The sequence below is a fragment of the Brachycentrus maculatus genome, unplaced genomic scaffold (assembly GCF_059751285.1).
Source record: "Brachycentrus maculatus isolate JH-2025_06_01 unplaced genomic scaffold, ASM5975128v1 h1tg000598l, whole genome shotgun sequence".
Classification (NCBI taxonomy): Eukaryota; Metazoa; Arthropoda; class Insecta; order Trichoptera; family Brachycentridae; genus Brachycentrus; species Brachycentrus maculatus.
This window is the reverse complement of record NW_028281338.1, coordinates 132,988-158,151: the sequence shown is the minus strand read 5'-3', so window position 1 is coordinate 158,151 and position 25,164 is coordinate 132,988. Positions and strand designations below refer to the sequence as shown.

The window sequence follows — 25,164 nt, the reverse complement described above, 5'->3', positions numbered from 1 at the left end:
GACAGCTAACAGGAGACAGAAATTGAAAAATAAAAACAATAAACAAGTGCGGAAAAAACTGAGCGAATATTACTCAAGTCTAAAAACAAAACGTTTTAAATTAAGCATCTGTTTAGTACAATCATCATATGAACATGTGCATGAGAATTCTCAATTTATATAAAAAAAAATTGACATCTCATCAAAGATGAAGAAGAATATGGAAGTCTGGGCATTTACGGGGCTGACGACCGTCATAGGCTGGTTTAAGTGATCACTTTACACACGTGTAACATTCACCAATTCTACCCATTATTGATAACCACATCACTCAAATTCTCGGAAGTTCTATATATATGTATATGAACCAATTTAGAAACCTTGTTCTTGAATCACTAGAACTTCACTAGAGACATCTATTGGTGAGATGTAAAGAAGCTTTTTACTAAGCAGAAACTCTTATATTAGTATGTGGGGTCCAAACCCTGGATTATAATCACATACATGAGAAACGCCAGAAAATATCATTTTCATTTTTATTATTAAGCTTATAATTTATTTATTTAGTGATCACTTAAACCAGCCTTTGACGGTCGTCAGCCCCGTAAATGCCCAGACTTCCATATTCTTCTTCATCTTTGATGAGATGTCAAAAATAATATGAAAATAACTCCTGTAATTGGAGATAATCCAGATTTTGTGAACAAGTATATGGACACACTCAAAATGTTGTAAACAATTTATATAATATATTCGAACAAAAACATCAAAAACGAAACAATATGAAATGTAGTATAGTCTATAATACAATTATCTAAGATATTAATTAGTATTACAGATGTCTGGAGAGACGAAGCAATGAATGAGAAGGGAATCCAGAAGCCTGGGTATTTATAGGACGTAAGTCCCGTCATCGTCTGGCTAAGTGATCGCTTTATATACTGGTGTAACGTTCACCATTCTGTCTAATGATTAAACACTAATTCCAGTATTTTTTTAAACATGTCTATCTTTTCCTTGCATTAGATCTGAAGATCTGTTTTTTTTTCTTCAAGAAAGTGACTTCTGTGATACTGACGCCCAGCATTCCATCTCTTTGGTGGTCTTCCGGGAAGGTGGTGACCCGGTGGTATCTCGTTAGTAGCAATGAATGTGATCTTTGAGTCATCCATCCTGTTGACATGGTCTCCCCAAATTTTTCTTCTTTCTCTACTTATTAATTATAGTATCAAACTCTCTTCATTTTAGGAGGAATGAGTGATGTCACAATTCTTTAGGACATCCTTTTCCTGGTTTTAAAGGATTTTATTAGTCATATATGAGTAATCTTCATAATTCAGAATATAATCACTTTCATACAACTAAAATGAGTAGGTATACAACATTTTATAAAAATCCATCATATCTTCTGCAATGTACGTAATTCTGTTTTGACATGAATTTTTCCGACCTTTACAGTTCTCTTCCTCACAGTGAAGTTGTGTAATGTATGAATAAATACGCTGTTTTTATCTGTTTGTTTTTGGTACCGTGTCGCAGTCATCCTAGTTTAAGACAATGAAGTTGTGTGATGTATGAATAGATACTGTGTTTTTATCTGTTTGTGGTTTGTACCGTGTCACAGTCATCCCAGTTTAAGATAATGAAATTGTGTGATGTAAAAATAAATATTGTATATTTATGCGTTTGTATTTTGTACCGTGTCGCAGTCATCCCAGTTTAAGACAACGAAATTATGTTATGTATGAATAAATATTGTTTATTTATGCGTTTGTGTTTTGTACCGTGTCGCAGTCATCCCAGTTTAAGACATTGAAGTTGTGTGATGTATGAATAAATATTGTATATTTATGTATTTGTGTTTTGAACCGCATCGCAGTCATCCCAGTTTAAGACATTGAAGTTGTGTGATATATAAATATTTTTTTTTATATTTATGTACTTGTGTTTTGTACCGTGTCGCAGTCATCCCAGTTGAAGACATTGAAGTTGTGTGATGTATGAATAAATACTGTGTATTTGTGTTTGTATTTTGAACTCCGCAATCATCCCAGTTTAAGACAATGAAGTTGTGTGATGTGTGAATAAATATTGTGTAGTTATATGTTCAAGTTTTGTACCGTGTCGCAGTCATCCCGGTTTAAGACAATGAATGATTTTCGATATAGGATAGGCGCAAATATTCATCATTGAAAGCATTTTGTGATATTTATACAGACATCTTATTCCTGTTTGACGGTGCAGCAGCCAAGGTTCAACAGAATCACATTGTGGGAGGCGTTTGCATACGGCAGAAACTGTGTCATCGTATTTCGGGATACGTGTGAGATTTACACAAAGAATAGAAACGCAAATATTTATGCATGCTTCGTAAGTTATACGAAGACCAAGGTAGTGAAAGGATAAAAATAATTCAAATACGGAAAGAGAATGTTACTTAAAATTAAATTAAAACTTAGATTAAAAAAAAAATATATGATAACTCTCACAATATTTTGAGTGTCTCCATTTTTTTCACAATTTTTAAGTTTCGCTCTGCTTAGAGGAGTCATTAATATTTATATAAAAAAGCAAACTTCAAAAGTGCAAACAAAACTTGATTCCTTTTCTAAAGCAGGATAACCGAAAGCGAGCGCGTCGATATCAAACAGCAACGTCACTTCACGACGAGTGTCGTGAAGACAATTAATGGAATTTTGTTTATGTTTTGTAATATAATTCATTTTTAGCTAAATTTTTATATCTTCTTCAAACCCTTATCCGCACCCCTACGGTGCATAGGGCACTGCATCAAATAAACGCAATGTTATCTTTATCGTTACCACACGAAGGAAAGGTGATCCGTCCTCCGCTTCAGGTACCAGTCCGACAGGGTAATATTGAATAAATATTAGAATGGAAAAACCACTTACATGTTTATATTTCATTTTATACAGTGTTCATATTTTCAAAAAAAAATTTTTTTTGATTTATTTTGAACTTATTTTAATACAACGGATTTTCGACTTTAACGGACCCCCTCCAATTAATCCGTTATATCAAGGTTTTACTGTACTCTACTTAGCTGATTAGGTCTGATGAATCTTATTAAAATTCCGTTTATAAACAAGATTATTGAAGCGAGTACTGCCCGTATACGTATGTATTTCTCCTACTTGGCGATCGTACTGAACTTACTCATACAGGCCTTAACTGACCCATGACAATGCAGTTGTGTGAGTCGATGTTCTATATTATTATAACAAGCAGTTACACATTAGGTAGATGGAGTACTCATTACTCGTACTTTCTGCTGGAGAAGTAGTTTTTTTAACCTTCCCCTCCCGGTGATATGTATTTACTACAACTTGACTTTAAAAATGAGAATATCAATATAAATTATAATAGATACGGACTCAGAATTTTTGTATTCCTCCGTAATGCTTTAACGTGTTACATAAAAGTATTTTAATATGAAGTTATTCATTTGCAGCGACGGAAATAAATAAATTGTAAAAAAAATCGGGGATGGAATCAACAATACACAAAAGTTTCTTAGAGTATGCGTGCGTGCTGCTCTTAAACGTACGCTACGTACGTACACGCGCACACGGCTTCATACAGTTTCCGACGATCTCATTTCAGTTGCGCACGAGTCGTCGTTCAGGGTGATCGTGTCGCTAAGCTAGCTACGGCGGCAATTGCGATGTATTTTTTATCTTTTTTAGATATTTACCAGAGCTAACATTACAAAATTGATACACTGTGCTCAAACATTTAGGAATATTAGCATTTTCCCGTTTTGAAATCACTTTTTCATATGGTGTAAAAAATACATTTCACCGGTGCACGCGGAAGTTTTCAGCACCGTAAGGGCCCTTCTCTTCTTAATAGAGAAATATTTGTGTTTTTAAAGGGTCCGCCAAATAACTTTTTTTTTTTGAAAACAGGGCGCAAAACATCGAGTGTAGCTTCGGCTGTGTGGCACGTAGCGCCGTCCTGTTGAAACCAAATGTTGCCAATATCCTCCTCTTCAATTTTTGTGAACAAAAATCCGTTCAACATGGCCCGATAACGATCGCCATTGACTGTAACGGCCACTCCTTGCTCATTTTCAAAGAAAAATGGCCCAATTATGCCTCTGGACCAAAATCCGCACCAAACAGTGACTCGTTTTGGGTGTACCGGCTTTTCAATGTATGCGTGCGGGTTTTCTGTGCCCCAAATACGACAATTTTGCTTGTTTACATACCCGCCAAGATCAAAATGAGCTTCATCCGAAAAGATGATTTTTTTGGCAAAATCGGCATCTTCTGTAAGTCGATCGCAGGCCCACTCAGCGAAGCGAAAACGCATTGGATGGTCAGTTGGCTTCAACTCCTGAACCAATTGGACTTTGTATGGCGTCATACCAAGGTCTTTATGCAAAATTCGTCTCAATGATGTCTCCGAAATGTTCAATTGTTGAGAACGACGGTGAATTGATGTTGATGGCGCTTCACGCACACTTTCTGCCACAACATCGATATTCTCGGGTGTACGCACTGTTTTTGGCTTTTCACGCTTTGGTTTATCGATGAGGATGCCAGTTTCTTTCACTTTTTTCACAAGATAACGAACATACGGAGCTGACGGTGCTTCTCTTCTTCCAAAAACCGTACGCAATTTTCGCACACATTCTGCAACATTACCATGATTTTCAAAGTAATGTCGCAATATTTCCCAGCGTTGTTCAAGCGTATACACAACCATATTCGCTCAGCGGAAGGATAAAACTAATTATCTGTCAAATCAGACATGAGCTAAGTGTTACCATTCACGAAATAAGCACTAGTTGAAAAAAAAAACTTTAGATGGCGGACCCTATATTATCTACAAAAATATTTCAATTTCATACGATTTCTGTGAGCCTAAGCGGCTCATTATTAGAAATAGGCATCAAATTGTGGCAGTGTGGGTTCGAACCGAGAAACTCTGACTTAAAAGTCCGCGACACTAACCACGGGACCATATCCCGACAGTTGATCTACCCAATATCGACGTATACAAGACGCAAATGGAAACAAGAAAAAATGCGATATTTTTATTATTCCTAACATAAAAATAAACCATTTTTGACATCTCAATATAGATGAAAAAGAATATGGAAGTCTGGGTACAGGGTTTATGACTCGGCATAGGATGGTTAAGTGATCACACGAGTAACATTCACCATTCTAACCACTCTACTCAAAATTCCGGTACTCCTTGATATATCACATGTCACAGTACATATGAGTTTACAACAGCCATCTATGCTTTTATTTTAGCACAGACCCTTTTATTTGCATGCAAGATCCGAACCCCGGATTATTTAACAAACTAGGAAACGCATGGAGACAATATTTAAAAAAAAATTATACACTTTATAATTTGACCAGTTTTATTTATTTGTAACATTTTAAATGTGTCCAAAAATTGAGTAGTGTTCGAAATTTGAGAAGTGTGGTTGTCAATCATAGGTAGAATGGTAAATGTTGCACTCGTGTAAAGTGATCATTTAACCAGCCCATGGCAGGTCACAGGTCCTGTAAATAACCAGACTTCTTTCTTCTTCATCTATGTTGAGATGTCAAAAACCCATATTCGTGAACAAGTATTTGAAAACACTCAAAATGTTGTGAATAAAAATAAACCAGATAATAGAAAATAGATAGATTTTTTTCAAAAGTTAGTGTTTACCATTAGTATAACATTTACTGGCATTATAAACTTCGTATTAAAAAAATACGCGGTTGTGAATATGGAAAAAAAATAGTGGCCGAAACGTAATAGTTACCTTGGAGTAATTAATTGATTGACGTAAGTAAGTATCAAAAACAAGTTTTGGTAAGGATTTATTATGGTTTATTCATGAGAATTCTATAGGAGAGAAAACCAGTTAATCAAAACAGAGATGGGATCGTCGCCCGATTAACAAAAAGGATATCAAAATACACGATGCAAAAAATGTGTAAAATTCTCAGTAACCAATGTACGTTCGTGCGAAATAGCACGTTAGCAAAACGAGTTTCATACACATCGTAATGTCTAATGATCGCCTTATATTAAAAGACTAGAAGTTTTTTGGTTGAGGATGAAAAAAAAAACAACAACAAAAACCAGTATGTGCAGGTCGGAAAGGGGGTAGATCATTCCGACCTTCAAGTAAGGAAATTGAACGGATGTAACGCCCTTAACCTATTAGTCGAATAGTAGGACATGGCAGGTTTTATAGTAAACAATATTAGCAGACTTAAAGAGGTCACTAATGAACTCCTGTTTACTGATGGGCGATTAGTTTTAAGGTCACCAGAGGTAGTTGAACATAAATGGGCAAAGGGAACACTACTTTATTTTATTGACAATACCAGCTTCAATTTAGTGGGTTTGTTGATCAAGGATATAGGGCCAAAACATCGTGAGCCGACAAGGCCAGCAGAATATTACTAAATGGATTAAGGAAAAAAATCCGAACATGATCCAAATATTTATAGCCAGCTATGTGGTAGGTATATTTTTGGAACCAACGATAGGAGATTCAGACCGTATTCCAAATAACTTGAAAAAAAATGCAGGATGCATCGTATAACGAACGCTGCGCATAACGAAAGTTCTGTTCGTCCTTTACGAGACTTAAACAACGAACCTTGCTTCACACAACGGACTGTATCGTATTTCATCTTACGAGAGGAGGATGTGAAGAGCTTATTGAAGAACACGAAGAAGATCTGACAACTGACATCTGACAATTGCATTTCTAGTCCAGAAAGTAATGAAGATCAAAGGGAAGCTTCATCTGACAACAAGGAGGATCAATCATATCAACCAATCTCAACTGATGTCATCAAGGACATCTTGGTCAAATGGAGACAGTTTCAGTAGTTTACTAACACACCCTATCCAGACTCAGCTGAGGTCAACAGGATCAACGATCTCTACAATGGCACCCTTGCCTGTTATTTCCGGCAGGTGTTGAAGAAGAGGGAGAAACAAAACAATGATAAGGTTTTCCGAGAAATCAGCAGCCAAGAAGCAAAGGATGAAACTAGAGGGTTTGACCCAGTAAGACTTGGTAGACTTTTAAATTTAAATCTGCCTAAAAAATAAAAATTTAACGTGAGTATCTGTTTTATGTGACAGCACCATATTTTATGCTATAGAATTATTCTTTTTTAAACATGTATTGTTATGGGAAAAAAGAGTTTCACATTATACACACAAAACTCTTGACATAACGAACTTGCTCCTAGAACGAATTAAATATGTTTTGCGAGACATCACTGTATCGTAAATTGGTCGTCTGTAAACTTCAAATAATTCTAGAGCAAATCTGTCTCTAATTTAATGAAAGGGTGAGCAAAGTTACATCATGTTCCTCCTTTTAAGTAATTGCTCGAAACAACCCTTTGGGATAACGATTTTCATAAACCGTAACTAATCCCTGATTGATTTAAGAGGATTCGCAAATTGAATTTAATACAAATATGTAAGATATCAATAAGTTTAAATCACTTGACTAAATGAAATTGTTATTAAATGCGTCTAAATTTGAGATGAAATATCTATCATTTTGAGATGGAAGTCTAAGTATACTATTCGGTCCATTATTGAACATTCATATCGAATTAATTTTTTCAAACTTGTATATATGCAATGGTCTTGGATTTCTTTCACATGCGAGTAGTTATTTGATACATTTGGAAGTATAGTTGATAGTGGCGCCATCAGTTAAAAATTTTGTGAAGTATATATAGCTTATTCTAATTAAACATAGTGGCATCCTAGTGACTCCTAAATCCATACTGACTCCTTAACATATACGTGAACTAAATCGGAATGAATCTCACCTAGGTTAAGTTGAGATCTATAATATTGATATATCATTCAAAATGTGAATGATTTGGTGTTTGATTTAGAATAAATAATAATAAATTGTGAAATGATATTGCCTTGTTGATTTTGGCGAAAACCAAAGTCTGCGACACTCGTGGCTTAGCCAACATGTTTGCTGTCGACAATTGGGTTAAGTTGCGTTACGGAAATGGACAGGCGAAAGTATTACCGTCAATTTCTTGGAATGTCCGAGTGCAAGGAATATTTTATTATAATATTCCGACGTCGAATAAAAAAAAAATATCCAACTAAATTTCACCGAATAAATGTTTTGATGTTAAACACATGTGACTTGTTTCGCTACCGATGGAAAAATATCTCTAAATAGATAAATATTAAAACAAATAACCTAAATTCCCACAGCGTTTTGTCAATACGCCAAAACGCTAATTTGGGACAATGCAGGCAGATTTCATGCAACAAATATAAGCAAAGATGGTATGTACATATATTTTTTCCACGATGGATCTTCCTCGAATACCATCTAAAGGAAGACAAATATAACGTACGATCATATGATATGTATGTGCATATATTTTTTCCACGATGAATCTTCCTCGAATAACATCTAAAGGAAGACCAAAAAAAGTAATCTTGGATGCTGCAGGAAAACAAGATTCGAAGACATGGCTTAGGTGACATTGTTCAAGATAGAAGAATCTACAACCTGGGGAGGAGGAGAGCTGATCCCAACAGTAGACAAAGATAAGTTGGGATGGAGCCATGAAGCAGGAGAAGTACTTATTTTCATTTTCGCAAAATACTACATTAAGGGTGATTATAAAGACATGGATAATAATCCACATGATGATGATAATTAAAGATATATTTTTTATAAAAAAAACGTAGCCAATTGGTCTCGGGGCGTCGAGTAAGCGGAGTCTGGGGGGGGGGGGGGAGAAGAGGAGCCGACGTATTATTACGCCTTATTCTCGGTCTTCTTGGGCTGGAAGAATGGCCAAGATGTTGGGCAGGACGCCTCTTGAGCGATGGTCACGCTGAAGAGCAGCTTGTTGAGCTCCTTGTCATTGTGAATGGCCAACTGCAGATGGCGGGGTGTGATTCTGGTCTTCTTGTTGTCTCTGGCGGCATTGTCGGACATCTCCAACACCCCGGCAGCCAGTAAGTAATGTATTATTATTATTATTATTAATAAAACATTACTTAGAAAAAATGGAAAGTTTAAGCAGGTATTCTTATTTATACTACAATCACAAAGTAATGAAGAAATACAATTCGAATTGATCAACTGATACAATTTGCCACCTCGCGTGGGGTACTATACTAATTATGAAGCATTTTGTCCCAAAAAATATTGCTGTTCAAATAAATAATGGAGTACACGCAAAAAGTTGTTTTCCACTCATGGAAGCAGACCTGCTTAGTGTCGTCCGACACAGAAAAAAAGAGCCTCGGGCTAAAAAAAGAAGTGGTCTTAAAGGTAATAATAAAATTAATCGGTAATTTGGAATTGAAAACACAATATTACTAAGTTCGTAATATTTCATTGCAGTTCATATTATAGATTGTGGATCTTCTGGATCCTCCTAGCCATTATTCAGATAATTCAGCATAAAAAACAGGCATTCCAAGACGGAAAAAATAGTGTAACACTATAATTAATATTTATTACTACGTGGTCAAACGTTTGAACAAAATTTTAACCAAGATGATAATCCTCGTGTCCAGGACATTAAATCACCACCCACATACTATCATCTGTGCAAAATATTCATTTCATCGGACCGAATACCAATATGCACTAAGGGTGCTAAAAGGAGGTCAAAGACCCATGGGTTGGGAAGAATGGGAGCATTACTATATTCTTCTTCTTCTTCTTCATGAACCCTCCACTGCTGGATAGGTCTTTTTTTCTTCTTTCCAATTCCTCCGGTCAGTTGCTGCTTGCAGCTAGTTTCTACCCCCCACAGCGACTATGTCGTCGGACCATCTCTTTTGGGGTCTTCCAACACCTCTTTTGTTCTCCCAAGGTCTTCATCGTAAGTATTACTCATTAATTTTAGTGATAATAATCATTGGAACATTTTTCTTCTTTCATTTTTTAAATACAGACGTTAAGACTACCAGATTAGTGGTAGGTAACTATTTCGGTAGCTTTTCGCGTTTGTCGACAAGCCTATTTCAACATTTGTGGAAATCGCCAATGAGACTTTACTCCTAAGACGTGGTGTGTGGTATATGAAGGGCAGTACTAGATCATTTTTATATTGACAGACAAAAATACGTTAGTAAATCGTAGTAGGTTAATATTTAAATTATTTTATCATAGGTATTTCAGTAATTGATTTTGGTATATAACGTTAATACTTGTGTATGCATGTTGAATGTTTTACAATTTGAAATGTCGAAGTGTCAGCAACACTATTAACATGCAGAATATATAATTCCATACAAATAATTACTATTGAAGTATGCATTACTTAAGCGATCTACAAGCAACATTTTAATACAAAATGTTACCATACAATACAATGTTCATGGCTTGGTCGGTTTGAATATTGTGCGATAGTTTCTATGCTATAATTATCGCCAAACAAATCAGAACGCACAATATGCTTTTGTTTTTGAAAATCCGTTAATAAAATAACACAACTTTCCAACATAATATGCAAACATCCCATATTAATATTCAATAACATTTATAGTCTTGAGCAAATCGGCTGTCCAAAAAATGTCCCTTACTGTGTTTTGAGTTTGTACAGCCGAAATGCTTCCAACCTTTTTTGGTATAGCGTCCCTTACCAAAATTGTCCGGAGAACGAAATTGTCAAAATGTCCCTTCATCGAGAAGGGGAGGAATCAAAATATATTGCCCACTTCTTATCCCTCCGCTTTGTTTCCTAAGGCCTCTACTCCCCGGGAAGACCTCTATATCGCTAATGGGGGGCAGTAGCGATTCCGCTAGAAACCCATGGTTTAAGGTCTACGGGCGCTTAAGACTAGAATATTTATTTAGGTGACAATACTTACCCTTCCAATAAAAAAAATTAATAAAAAAACTTTAGACAAAACCAACACTTTAATTATCACCGTGCTGTATAATTTTTTTGACATCTCATCAAAGAAAAAAAGAATATGGATGAGATGTCAAAAAAAAAAACTAAACATTTATTTTATGACATCTCATCAAAGATGAAGAAGAATATGGAAGTCTGGGCATTTTTACGGGGCTGACGATTTGGACACACTCAAAATGTTGTAAAGAAAACTAACTCCTTTAATTGGAGATAATCCAGATTTGTGAACAAGTATTTGGACACACTCAAATTGTTGTACTGTATAAACATTCATAAATCATAAATAATCAGAAGCATACCATTTGCAGTTCGAAGTCTTAATAATAAAACACCGATCGAATGGTATCGAAGATAATTTATTATACTCGCACGTATGCACACCTACAGCCAATAGCAAGCATCGTGATATTATGTAGCGAATTGAACATTTTTTATTACAATATTAAAAACTGGTTATGAAAGCTCGCAAACCAGTCGTGTAAAAGTATGGAGTACATACTTAATTGACTTTTAAAAAATGTACCCGTATAATCTAGATGCAAAAATAACAGTGGCGGTACTTCCATAGAAGCCCATAAGCCTGGCTTGCCTAACAACTCCGAATAAAAATTACCAAATCTGCATCAAATGATAAAAAAATACATAATTAGGGTATGGTTTATGATTATTTTTTCGTTTCTTGAATATTTTTTAGCTATTTTGAAGAGCACCTACGCACTTTCCTCATTGGACGGATCATTTTTTATAGTTTTCTATAAGTATATCTCAAAAAAACTAGAAAAAAAAACATTTATGTAAAATGATGCACAGTGAAACGATCGATATTTTTTTTTGTGTAAAATTAATTTGGAACAGCAAGAAATAAAGATAAATACGGAATAAAATTATTCAAGAAACGGTAGAAACAAGTTTTACTGTAATACAATTTTAGATGACGGGTTGAATCAAAAGTCTGTTAGATGATATTTTTGAAAGGGAGACTGAAATACTAAGTACTTGATTTTGAAATAACAAGTCACACAAACATACCTACACATATAGATGTCAGCAAGTTTGACCAATTTATATATAGTGACTTTTCTTGCAATCGAAAGATATTTACTTTTATGATATTTTTGCATTGAAAAAACATGCACGTTCCATCGGTCAAAATGCATACGTACAATTAATTTATAATAAAGTAATTTAAATTCAGAGATGCACTTGGTTACCGTGTGATGTGTAATCATTTACATACGAACGTCATAGTTAACATTTAAAACGAATTAATTGATTATCATCATATTTTATCTAAAACTAACAAGATCTTTAAATCGCTATTTCAGATACAAGATAATTGTAATAAAAAATGTAATGAATGTGTAAAAATTAATATGGGAAAAAAAAACACTCGAGATCGGCAAGTTGGTATAATAAGCTAGAGAACTCGGGATCTATAATATTATTTTTTAGGCATTCATCTACTTATTTGCATCTAACAGTATATTGGAACGCGCATAGGATTATTATAGATACATCTCAAACGAAAATTACTGTCGAGAGAATATGATCACTATTACAAAAGTATAAAAAGTATTGTCCGCCTCCGTAGTGTAATGGTCAACACGCTCGGCTACCGTTCTGGAGGACCCGGGTTCGATTCCCAGGGGGGGTAAGAATAAATATGAGTGATTTTTTCACTGTAATATTTATTCAATATTACCCTGGACTGGTACTTGAAGCGGAGGGCTGATCACCTTTCCTTCATGTGTAAACGATCAAGATAACACTGCGTTTATATGACGCAGTGCCCTATGCACCATTGGGGTGCGGATAAGGGTTTTATTATTATTATTATTATTATTACAAAAGTATTGATAATTTTCCAACAACAAATTTGAAGGATACATTTCTCTTAAAAATACGCGATGACGTATTTTCGAAGGTCCCCGTAGGAATTCTCACAAAAAATAATTAGGTTCTTATCAAGTTGAAAAACATACATATTTGCATAATCGAAATAATAAAAGACTTATCTTAAACGGGTTCCTATTGAGCCTACAGACGTCATACTTTGTAATTCATTACTTCGACTTATAAAAACCGATGAATTTTCAACATTTTTGCTCCTAACGGGTTATGCAAAATTGTAAAATACGTAATACTTATAAGAAAAATATTTATTAAAATTCTTATGCCCATAATATCTGTAAAGGATCACGCAAAAGAAATAAAAAAATAATAAAACATAGTATTAATATGTCAGTTAGTGGTCAAAGATTTTGATTTAATTTACTTGTGAATTTTTATGAAACTTTAAGAATTTATTTATGAAAAAATAATATAGAAACCGATTTCCGTTTTATATTTAAATACAAAACGATATTCCTTCTAAGAATTATCAAGGAGAAACAAAATTGGGGTCCTGTGAGGATATATTTATGGAGATAAATCTGAATCAAGGATAATCGGTTTAACTCAGAAACAAAAAAAAACTATAGGTGTTTCAACTTCTATAGTTCTTTTTTTATATAAAAGAAGTCTGAGTATCCCGGGGCTTACGACCTGGCATTTGGCTGGCTTGAGCGATTACTTTATACACTTGTGTAACGTTCACGATTCTGACAATTATTAAACATCATTCGTATAAAAATATAATGATAGATGCTTTATATCAAATTAAGACATCTAAAATTTTGACATCTCATCCGTAGGGTAAATAATCCAGTGTCTGATATAATAAATAAGAGTCATATTATTAATAAATCAATTGGTCATTACAGAAGTACATAATCTTTAAGCAATGAATTTTGACACTCTTTCACTACAGAAAAAGTGTAATCTTCCAAACAAACACAGCGGTAATGATGTTTCGAGAATGTAGTCATGTGAATACTAGTTGTTGTTTTTTCTGTTGCTGTTTAAAACTATTCAGATAATATAATAAAAAAAGTCACAAAAAAAAACTTGCAGGCGATATTACGATAATAATAGATTGGTGCGCACTTTAAAGTCTTTGTTACAGATTCAAACGCTAAATGTATTAATAAATTCAAGAACTAACAGTGATAACTATCACAGTGTCAACAATACTTATATTCTAAGTCAATATGATCTGGTTTAGTGATAAGTACCAACATAAGTCAGGTTGTGGTATCGTGGCTAGTGTTGAGAACTCTCAGACAGAAGCTACAACGCAAGCCGTTTAGACTTGTCTGAAAATATAATGGTACCTATTGAAGTATTTTTGTACATAATACGAAAACAAATATTTCTCCTACAAAAAAGTATGGTCTATTTCGTTGACTCTTTTACGACTTGATTTTGGACCTTAGAAACAAAATTTTATCAGATTAAAAGTTCTTCAATTGGGTTCACATATCGCTCACTCCTTTCAACAACGTCATAAATAAAAAAAACTTGATTTTTTAGGAGATTTTAAGTTTCAAAATATAATAAAATGTATTAAAAATAAATATCAATCCACTTATTGAACTTTTTACAGCGCAACAGATCTTTCATTTAAAAAAATAATCAAACAATACATTTTCTTCAAAATGCAAAAACAGCACTTTCTGCCCTGTAGCGGGTAAATATTGAGTTAAAAATATGCCGCTTTTACTGGGATATAGTACATTTTCTGGGCATTCCGAAAACATGCACAACAGAAAATTGACGGATTTTTTTCATATAAATGACATTGTTGAAAGGAGTAAGCGACATGTTAGTTAACTAGTTATATTCAAGATATTTTTTTTCAATAAACCATCTCCTAAAATTATTGTGGAAAACTTGTGCGCTCTAAGAAAAAACGTAACATACATGTTAAGTTGCAAAAAATCAAGATAAATGTTTCTTTTAATAAACCATTCTCCGATAGGTTTCAGAAAACGTCAATAACCTCTTAAAATTGTATCATTTTGAAATCAGATGTACTGAGGTGACATTGGACACCGCCTTGTGTTTTCGATACGTCAGACTGATTGACAGGTCCGAATCCAATACTGCCTCGATTGGCTGATAGTTACATTATTATTATTTTTAAATATAGTGCCGACTACAATCGGCTCAGATGGACCGCGTAGATATCGCGTACGTGACAAGGATTTAGACTGGCGATAGCGCCCTGGGACAGAGGACGGCTTGTACTACCGTGAAGAATGAAGACAGAACGGCTGTCCTAACTCAAAACACAGTAAGGGACATTTTTTTGTAGTACGTTTTTTTTGCATTTTTGGACTAAGTAGATTCTACTTAGTCCAAAAATGCAAAAAAAAAAACGTAATACAAAAAAATGTCTCTTCCTGTGTTTTAAGTTTGGACAGCCGAGAAGTCCTAAGGCAAAAAAATATAACAAGGAAAAATATGAATTTAAAAATAAATTTAAAAAAAACTCATATTTTCCTGTATTTCTTGTCGAATAAGATTTTTTGATGATAATTTTTTGTACGATATTTTTTTTAATTCTAATTAAATTAGAACACTACACACCCCTTTTGTTAAAAAATGGCAAAAAAAACTATTAACGAAATTCTTTAACATCGTCCGTCTCCGTAGTGTATGGTCAGCACGCTGGGCTGCCGTACTGGGTGTCCCAGGTTCGATTCCCAGGGGGTATAAAAAAAATATAAGTGATTTTTTCACTCTATATTTATTCAATATTACCATGAAGCAGAGGGCTGATCACTTTTCCATCATGTGTTAACGAACAAGATAACACTGCGTTTATATGATGCAGTGCCCTATGCACCAGTGGATGCGGATAAAGGTTTAAGAAGATTTTGTAGGTTTTTTTTATTTCAATTTAATAAGAACACTACAAACCCCTATTGTAAAAAAAAATAATCAAATTAATAGAAAAAAAATTTCACATTAGAAGTGAAAAAAGAAAGTATTATTAGGAGTAAATTAGGAGTAAACTAATAATACTTTTTTTTACAGGAAAATAAAATTTATTTCAGCGTTATACTTAATATCATAAACGACATGTTATACTTAGCGTACTATAGATTTGAAAAAAAAAAAAATAAATAAACAGTCAAACTTAATACTTAAAATTGAGTAATTCTCGTCATAAGGGATTTTTACTCTCTTACAAACATCTGTAAAAATGAATTAGATACGTGATAAACATGACTACAATTTCGTCTATAGTGTATAATGTATAACTCAACTTTTTTATTATTATTTAATTTGTTTACAAAAGTTTTTTTTAAATAATTTAATTAATTTTCTAGACACTTCAACTTTTATTATTATTTCATCATTTTCAATGTTAAGGACAAATAATAAAATAAAATAATATTTATATTCATAACTTCACAAGAACTGATGAAATAAATTTAATAATAAAAATAATAAAACCCTTATCCGCACCCCAATGGTGCATAGGGCACTGCGTCATATAAACGCAGTGTTATCTCAATCGTTTACACATGAAGGAAAGGTGATCAGCCCTCCGCTCCAGGTACCAGTCCAGGGTAATTTTGAATAAATATGACAGTGAAAAATCACTTATATTTATTTTACCCCCCTTGGGAATCGAACCCGGGACCTCCAGAACGGTAGCCAAGCGTGCTGACCATTAAACTACGGAGGCAAACAAATAAATAATTTTAATAAATAAATTTACTTGGAATTATATATTTGGATATTTGTTTTTTTTTTACTTGCAAGGATGTCCCTAGTTCATCCTTAAGGGAATAAACGCATCAGAAACCACAAAAATCATTATCAACAATGCAGTCATTTTTAGTAAATTTCTAAGAATAAAAGGTCATTTTAATGACAGGAAGTTCCATCTGCAAATTACTAAAGGAACTATCTTTACTATTTTTGGTAGCTGAATAGAAAGCTATAGTACGAAAAAATTTAGGCTTGCGATAAAAATAATTCGTAATATTTTATTTTAAGAAATATTCAAAATAATTTAAAAGTTAGAACAATTTTTTTTCTAATTTACGGTTTATAGGTGGGAACCTAAATAAGCTAAGGAGATAATTATCCAAGTAGAATAAACAACAGTAACTACATCAAATATATGCGGATAACATGTGTTATCAAGGTAAATCACAATCAAGTTTATAGATAGCAAAGCACGAGCGAATTGGGCACTTGAAAAAGGCTTTAATATTATAACTGATCCTATCTGCCCTACTGTCAAAATTACTCGAGGCAATTAAACTTTTGTCCTCAAGGAAATTAATTGAAAAATCACTTTAGCATAAGACGAAAATCAAAAATATGGCGAATTGATGAAACACATTGTATACTTATTAAAAGCGAAATTAATATATTTTTATGTAATATTAGCCGTAGCTGGCCACAAGTTGTTGCATGTCGAGAAAACCCATATTTCTAACATGTTTAATTTCACAATGCTCGTGAAGCAATATAAATGTTTGAAATCTATGAAATAATCGAAAACATTGAAAATGCTAAGTGACAGCAGCTGTCAAGAAGTACGCTGTCCGCCATGGGCAACCAAGCTATGTTGTAGAGGCTTGGCGGGTTATTCTCTTAAAAACATACACACCACTGTTATTTCTTCACATATTTTTTTCATGATTCTCTAATTTGATGGTACTATACTAATACTTAAGTGATTATAATTAATCTTCTACCCCCAGTTACCCATATCAGCATCTACAGAAATCGTCTAGTATGATTTATATGAAGGAATTTGCATCGAGATCAAGTAAAACGAGATCAAGCAAACTAGAAATATTTGGTTTAAAAAAATATAGACAAAATTTCATAATTCATTTAGGATTGAAATCTGGAACTATGTAATAGTAGGTACTCAGTCAAATAAAAATAGCAGAAATCGGGCTAGTTCGGAAAAAAATCAACGATATCATACAACCGAGTTTAAACAGAGTCACATAATATATCTAGTAAATTAAGAGTGATGAATCTTAGTACCTGATTACGTATTTGAAACACCGAAATATACTTTTTTATGTTTGGATCTCGCAAAATAAAACTATAAATATACCAGATTAAATCGCGACGTAGAGCAGAATTGACATCAGCGTGTCCTGCATTTTTCATTACAATATTTAGCGTATTAATTATAAGACAGATACGAGTTCAGAATACAGAGCATTTTGGTGTGAAACTTATTTCAGGCGATCCTATTTGCATGATAATTTTTCTGTCGATTCGGATAGAATGCAGATAAACCACTGATAAATGCATTAAATAAATAGCCGTAAATGGCACTGTATTTAAAATAAATCGTAAGGCGTTTTTAAAAATTCTCATATTTCTGAAGATAAGCAAAACATTTAGGTATCAAAGAAGAAAAAAAATTATAAGAAAAAACGACAGAAACACAATAAAATTAGTGACTAAAATATTTTCATCAATTGATTCGGCGGTCAATTTGTGGTTAATTTATTTATTTTTGTTTTGTTGTTAATTTATTTATTTTTAATTAGTTTTTACTTTGAAAATACCACTATTTTTTCAAATCTATATATTAACACGAGTTTCCGCATTGTTTTCAAACAAAAATGATGCGGAATGCATCGAAACACGTGTCACAAACAAGTTAGATACCTTCGTACCTCCATACCTTTTTTATAAACAAGTTAGATACCTTCGTGGTGTTATGGTGTTGGAAGTAAGCACTGTCCGTATCAGAATATAGGATTAAGAAAAAAATATTTCTTTCGAGAATTAATAAGAGGAAAACTTTTGAGTATGTAGACAAAAGGGCTCGGTCATTTCTCAACAAGTAATAACAAATATTTAGAGTTTATGAAATCTTAAATAATCAAGAGTTTCGAAGTTGGATGTCGCAGGGATAGTGAAGGTGAAAAGGAGCAAGATGACAGCCTCGCACATGTTGGAAGGACAAGGACGAGTTTTCTACTAAATATCGTGGAAATCTTAGTCATCGCATTGAGCAATTTGACAGATGAGGAAATATCATATCATGTGTCGAAAATTGGCTAGTGAAGTGATTGATTTCTGTTTTGCATTGTATCTATTATTTAATCAAAGGATAACACTATGAGATCGTCTGGAGAATTAATTGGAAAACAAACATATCAACAAAATTACTCAACTGAGTAATTTGTTAAGGTACTAATTGTGAGCAACTGGTACAGATCTTCATTGATATGAAAATCTATGAATTCTATTAAACTCACATGAAATCTTCCACGTCGATAACGTTGGTGTAGCGGCAAGCGTGGTATGTCCCGTCATTGTGGATGTCGTAGCACTGGTCATAATCCCACTGAGGTGCGCCCTGACAGGGAAACGGTACGACCGTCATATCCAATGGCGCAGAAATATCCTCTTGGGGGTATATAGCCCCCTGAGTGAATGTCCGTTCCGAACCATAGTGGTCGTGGAATCGCTGGTAGTTTCCCACATTTCTCGCATTCGGAGACCAAGTATTCCCGCTGAAGAAATTCTCATCTTGGAACACATTCAACCCTTCATTCGCGTATTTATAATTCAGGTTCATCAAACCACTATGAGGAGCGACTCGCGACCAGTTGTACGACGCGGCGGCATGCTGCGAAGGTGGCTTTGGGTGATTGTACCACGGGTCAACGTGTCCGCCAGTTCTGTCGCGACCAACACCTTGTTGGGACCACATCCCTTCGGATCAGACCCGGAGTCGAGTTACCAGACTCCGAAGTCGCGTATTGCGGTGACAGATTGCAGGGCTGCGAGAAGCTCCTGCGCTAAGTGCGAAATCTATAAGATCCGTATTTCGCGTTGGAAGTCTGCGCATAAGAATTACCACTATTGCACTAGCCCACCGGACAAACAACACCGGAAATAAATTACATAACATTAAACGCCATACGGGTTCAACCGACGACACAAACCTAATTAGATAATTCCAATCCGCGATATTTACACGAAACTATCATATTTCATTTTCGAATATATACCGAATCAAAGTGTACCGCACTAATTGGAGTAGAATCCAACACTGATTTCTCACCTGTGAAAACACTCCTGACATCTTCTGTCAAAGAATTGAACGATATAATACTTTAGATAAGAAACTGATATCGAAAAATATATAATTTTTACATTTTCGTACACGAAATCTTATCCGCCAAAAACGTACATAAGTCAAATAAGTCAAACTCGAAATATACACAGGCCGAGCGCGAAGTGACAATGTACAGATTCGAAATGATACGCCTTATCTATATTGAAAATTTGTCATTTTTATCGAAGGGAATTTACATTTCAATAATCAGCGACGAAAATTTAAATTGGATTATAATGATTTTTAAGTGCCGAGATTTTTATTTGCACAAAACACGAAAACCGCATTATGGCCAAGACAGACTAGAGGACATGACAACAATAAAATAAGATATTTATAAACAATGCATTTACCAAAATAATATAAAATAAAAAGTTTGATTTCATTTTTAAAATGTGTTCGTGAGTGAATAAAGTCATGTGCTGTCAACACTGTTGGATGAAGTACGCGTATAATGATAGGAGAATGCTTTACGTAGTTAAGGGTGTCCTGAATCAGAATGTTATAAAATATCCCCTTTGTGTTTTTTTTAGAAGGGAAAGAAAGAAATGAAGTTATTGAATTTTGAGGTATGGTTTTATATATATTTCATATACAAAAAAGATAGAATAAAAAAAAATGCATAAACTTTTCTAATCCTATTTCACGTGCGTCTTGTCACTGCAGTGTGCAATCGGCGGTAAATTAATTGAATTTTGTATTTTTTGACAGAAACGAAAAAGGATGTATTGATTTTATATTTTTCTTCTAGGTGAACAAAAAACAAGGCAAAAAAATGAAAAACCATTTTTATTGTAAGTAAAAAAAATTAACTTTAAGGTGCTTTAACAATTATTATATAAAACTTTTTAATATTTCTTTTAGTGAGTTACCAAAAAAAAAACTGAAGAAAAAAAAAACCTTACTTTAATTAAGTAAGTCGTTTAGTTTTTTAGCTATCACGCCCGCCAATTTAAAAAAACTAAAATATAACAACAACAAAAAATCGTTTCATTATTTTCAATAACAAGGCGACCGCTTGTATATCTGGCTTGACGCTTGTCGGCTTTTAGCTTTATATATTTGAAAATGTTTAGAATTGGCCTCTGTCAATTTGTATACATATTTTAAGATGCTGTATCTATCGATTTAGTTAAAAATAATAATAATATTTTTTTATATTTTGATTCAGGACACCCTTTAGTAATTTTCCGATTCCGATATCACATTGATATAATATTACTCAATAGAACTTAGTAACAGAATTCTTAGCATTTTTGAACTCTAAGAATTGAGTTGCTAAGTTGAATTCTATAACATCTTAAAATAATTCAGCTGTCATGGATGGTACAGATAGTAATAAATGTAATCGATAAGGATCGAATTAAAACCAACACAATTTTCAGGCGATAACTCAAATGAAATGAATCGGCTTACCATATTTTAGAAAATTAAAATTTGTGAAATGACAAAATTATGAGAAAACAGACTTGAATAAGTTATTTTCTTAAAAAATTAAAACACCCATCATATTTATTGGATATTCCAGTGAAGATACATCGGTCAAAAAACAATTAATAATAACTCGAATGTGCGGCAAAATGATGTATGAGAGATGTTCGAAGGGTGATGTAAGGAAATAATGCAGGGCTGAGATAAGTATTATCGACAAAATTAAGAAAGGTGCGTTGAGATTGTTTCGACGTGTGAATTGAATGAGTGAAAAAAAGACAGTAAGACAAATTTATGAGGCAGATGTGGTTGGTAATAGAAGCAGAAGAATACCGAAGAAAACTTGGTATCATCGTGTGTTTATTTTTTTTTAAAGTAATCAGGAGTCAGAATTATCGGCGCGTATGTATGAGGAGATGCATGAATTGTTTGCAAAGGCAGATTGGTTTGGCGTTCTTCTCTCTGCCTACCCCTGCGGAAGCGGGGAGATGGTTAATTATTAAGTTAGTTTTTAGCAAATAACATCTGCATCTAAACGACCTTTGTTAAATAAAATACTGTATGGTTAAAAAAAATTGCAAGTATATTAGTCAAATATAAAATTAAAAAACACTTCATTTAATATATAAATATAAACTTTCTCAGAGGCCTGAAATGATACAATCCTCATTCTAAAGCAATAACACATTTTTTACGAATTTCATCAGTCTCCAATTTCATTCACAGCGTGTAACGGAAATTTGGCATCAATAAAAAAAGTTAATAATAATAATAAAATCCTTATCCGCACCCAAATGGTGCATAGGGCACTGTGTCATATAAACGCAGTGTTATCTTGATCGTTTATACATGAAGGAAAGGTGATCAGCCCTCCACTTCAGGTACCAGTCCATGGTAATTTTGAATAAATATTACAGTGAAAAAATCACTAGTATTTATTTTACCCCCCTTGGGAATCGAACCCGGGACCTCCAGAACGGTAGACGAGCGTGCTGACCATTACACTACGGAGGCGGACAAAGTGAGAAAACCAATTGTTTTCAGATTAAATTTCTCCTTGACACAGGTCAAAAACATAAGGAAACTTGTATACATGTAGTAGCTATATAAGTAGTCGTAAACTTGTTGACGTAAAATGCAAAATAACTCAATGACGCTAATACACCACTATAATCGTTCACATTGAAATCTTAAATCAATGCATAAATAATTAATTGTGTGATCAGACATGCTGAATATCTATAAAAATGATCAACACGACATCTAATTTAAAGAAGGATTTATAAAAAAAATATATTACAGCAAGAAAAAAAAACGGAAAAGCGATTTAAAAAAAAGCATTCTGGCAGCTTTTACCCAGTTTTGACAAGGGGCTAGGGCCCAGCCGGGGAACCTGAGTAAATTACCTCAAATGGGGTAAAAAAATATTTTTTTTGGGTAAAAAAAAATATTTTTCTCTTTTAGTAAAGCAAATCTGTCGTCTTTTGGTAGTCAAAAGCTATGAAGGCTTTCAAAATTGCACGTGAGTAGGTGGTTAAAAAGTTGCTGCCATTTGCAACAACCTACCTTTGTGAACAAGGCTTTTCCGCCTATTTTATTTAAAATATACACTGATTGTCGTCTTTTAAAAATGGGGGGATGGGGGTAATATCGACTTATGCAAAAATATTTTACGGTAATGGTTCAAAAATTCCCCTTCCGCTGGGCTAGGCCAAAAACGTTTGGGAGCCAGAGGTATTAATCATATTTAAAATAAAATTATTTCAATACATATAAAAAAAAAATGTTAAAAAAATATAGGGCGTAACCCGACGATCGGCTCTATGCGTTGCCGGACGCCAACTGAGTTTTACAAATGCGAGTTTGGCCTTAATAAACAGATTTTAATCGTTTTCAGATGTCAACAATAACAAGACTGTCTTGAGAATACATGCTTAGCTATGACGCTGTATTATATAACAGAATAAATATTCTTTGTCGATATTTATTCAAATTATGTATGAATTCCTTCACAGACGTCAATCGTAATTCAAATAAAAACATGTTTTTAAAGGGCTAATTCAAATCGAAGTCTTCCTCCATAGTGAAGTAGTAAGCATATTGGCTACATGGCTGTGATCTGGAGGCCTGGGATCGATTCCCGGGAGGTCAAAATCCTCCTTAGTTAGTCGTTAGTAAGTAGTTAGTAGATTCAAACCCGACGTTGGCCAGAGAAATATGTGCTTACTCGTTTCTTTTTTTACATCAAACCAAACTGAGCTAAACAATACGTGGCCAAGTACAACTAATAATGAATAACCGGTTTTTGAAATCAACCCTTGAAAAACCATTTCCCTGTAGATATCAAAATGTCATTGAAAGTGTCCTTGAATGGTCAAAATCATCGATCATGGGATTTAATGGTAAAATTTTCATTCGGTTAAATAAATCCAACGACCATTTAATAATGGAAATAAAAGTAACTCAATATTGAAATCGAACAATTTGAATTCAAAATTTTTCCGTTGACGTAATGTAAGGAAAACAAAATGAGCGTGGAAGATATTCTGGAATCACTTACTTATTCTAAAAATATTCCTCACATATTCAAAATCCTCGGAAAAAATTTGCAAGTCCAATTCAGATGACAATAACAAACAAAAGTCGAGGACCGTTTGAAAAAATAATACATAAATCATTTGTGTTGCCTACTTTCAAAATCCGCCTGATCCAATTTAATCAGATATAAAAATAAATACTCTATCGGAATGCTAATTGTGTGTTTTATTGTTTAAAAAAATTATATAATTAAAAACCCTGCTAAAAATACTTAAAAACTGCGTTGTATTTCAAATTCCGCTATATTCATGGAACTTGCCTTCTGACCCATATCGACCAATCAGAGAGCGGGGATAGGTCAAAAAATGAATATGACGTCATTATCGTTTTAATCTCGTGTTTTTTTTAAATACTGAAAAAAAATCTAAAAAAATGGGAAAATTCTCTTTTTCATAATATATATTCTAAAGATAGACAAATCTTTTAAACATAAATGTTACCCGGAGAATTTTGCTTTTGTTTGGAAAATCGACTTACATGGATCTGGCAAATTTTGAAAGTAGGCGACACATTTCGAATAGTAAAATGTTTACAAGGAGTGATTCCTCTCAACCTTTCACAACATTTTGAGTGTCCCGATACTTGTTCACAAATCTGGGTTTCTCCACAAAGGAGTTTTTTTTTCAACATTTTTTGATACTTCTAGGATCTTGCATATGCCCTAACAAAAGGGTCTCTGCTAAATAAAAGCTTTTCCAATCCAACCATAGCCTCTAGTGAACTCGTGCAAACTATGTTATGAATTTGATCAATATATCTAAGTTTTAAGATTTTCAGTAGTGTGGTTGTCAATCATGGGTGGAATTGGTGAATGTTAAAAGCCTCTGTAAACGCCCAGACTTACATATTCATCTTTATCTATGTTGAGATATCAAAAATAATATATATTTTTAATTCAAATTTACCTTGGTAAACACTACTACTTATTGAAATCTATTGTAACACGTATTTTGATGCATCATTATCAGACATCGTATGTGAAGCTTAGTCTAAATTTGAGAATTGTGCCCTTGCGAAGTAGAGACATCACTTTTCTTATGGCATATCGCTCACTCCTTTGAAGAACGTCATAAATCAAAAACCGTCAATTTTCAGTTGTGCATGTTTTCGGAATCCCTAGAAAATATACTATATCCCAGTAAAAGCAGCATTTTAAACTTAATATTTACCCGCTACAGGGCAGAAAGTGTTGTTTTTGCATTTTGAAGAAAATGTATTGTT

General features: G+C 33.7%; 1 protein-coding gene across 1 annotated transcript in view; it reads right to left on the bottom strand.

The window, feature by feature from the left end:
- The window catches only part of sima (HIF-1 transcription factor component sima), a 310,255-nt gene that overhangs the window by 268,647 nt on the left and 16,444 nt on the right, over positions 1-25,164 (bottom strand). The gene's annotated exons all lie outside the window — the stretch shown is intronic.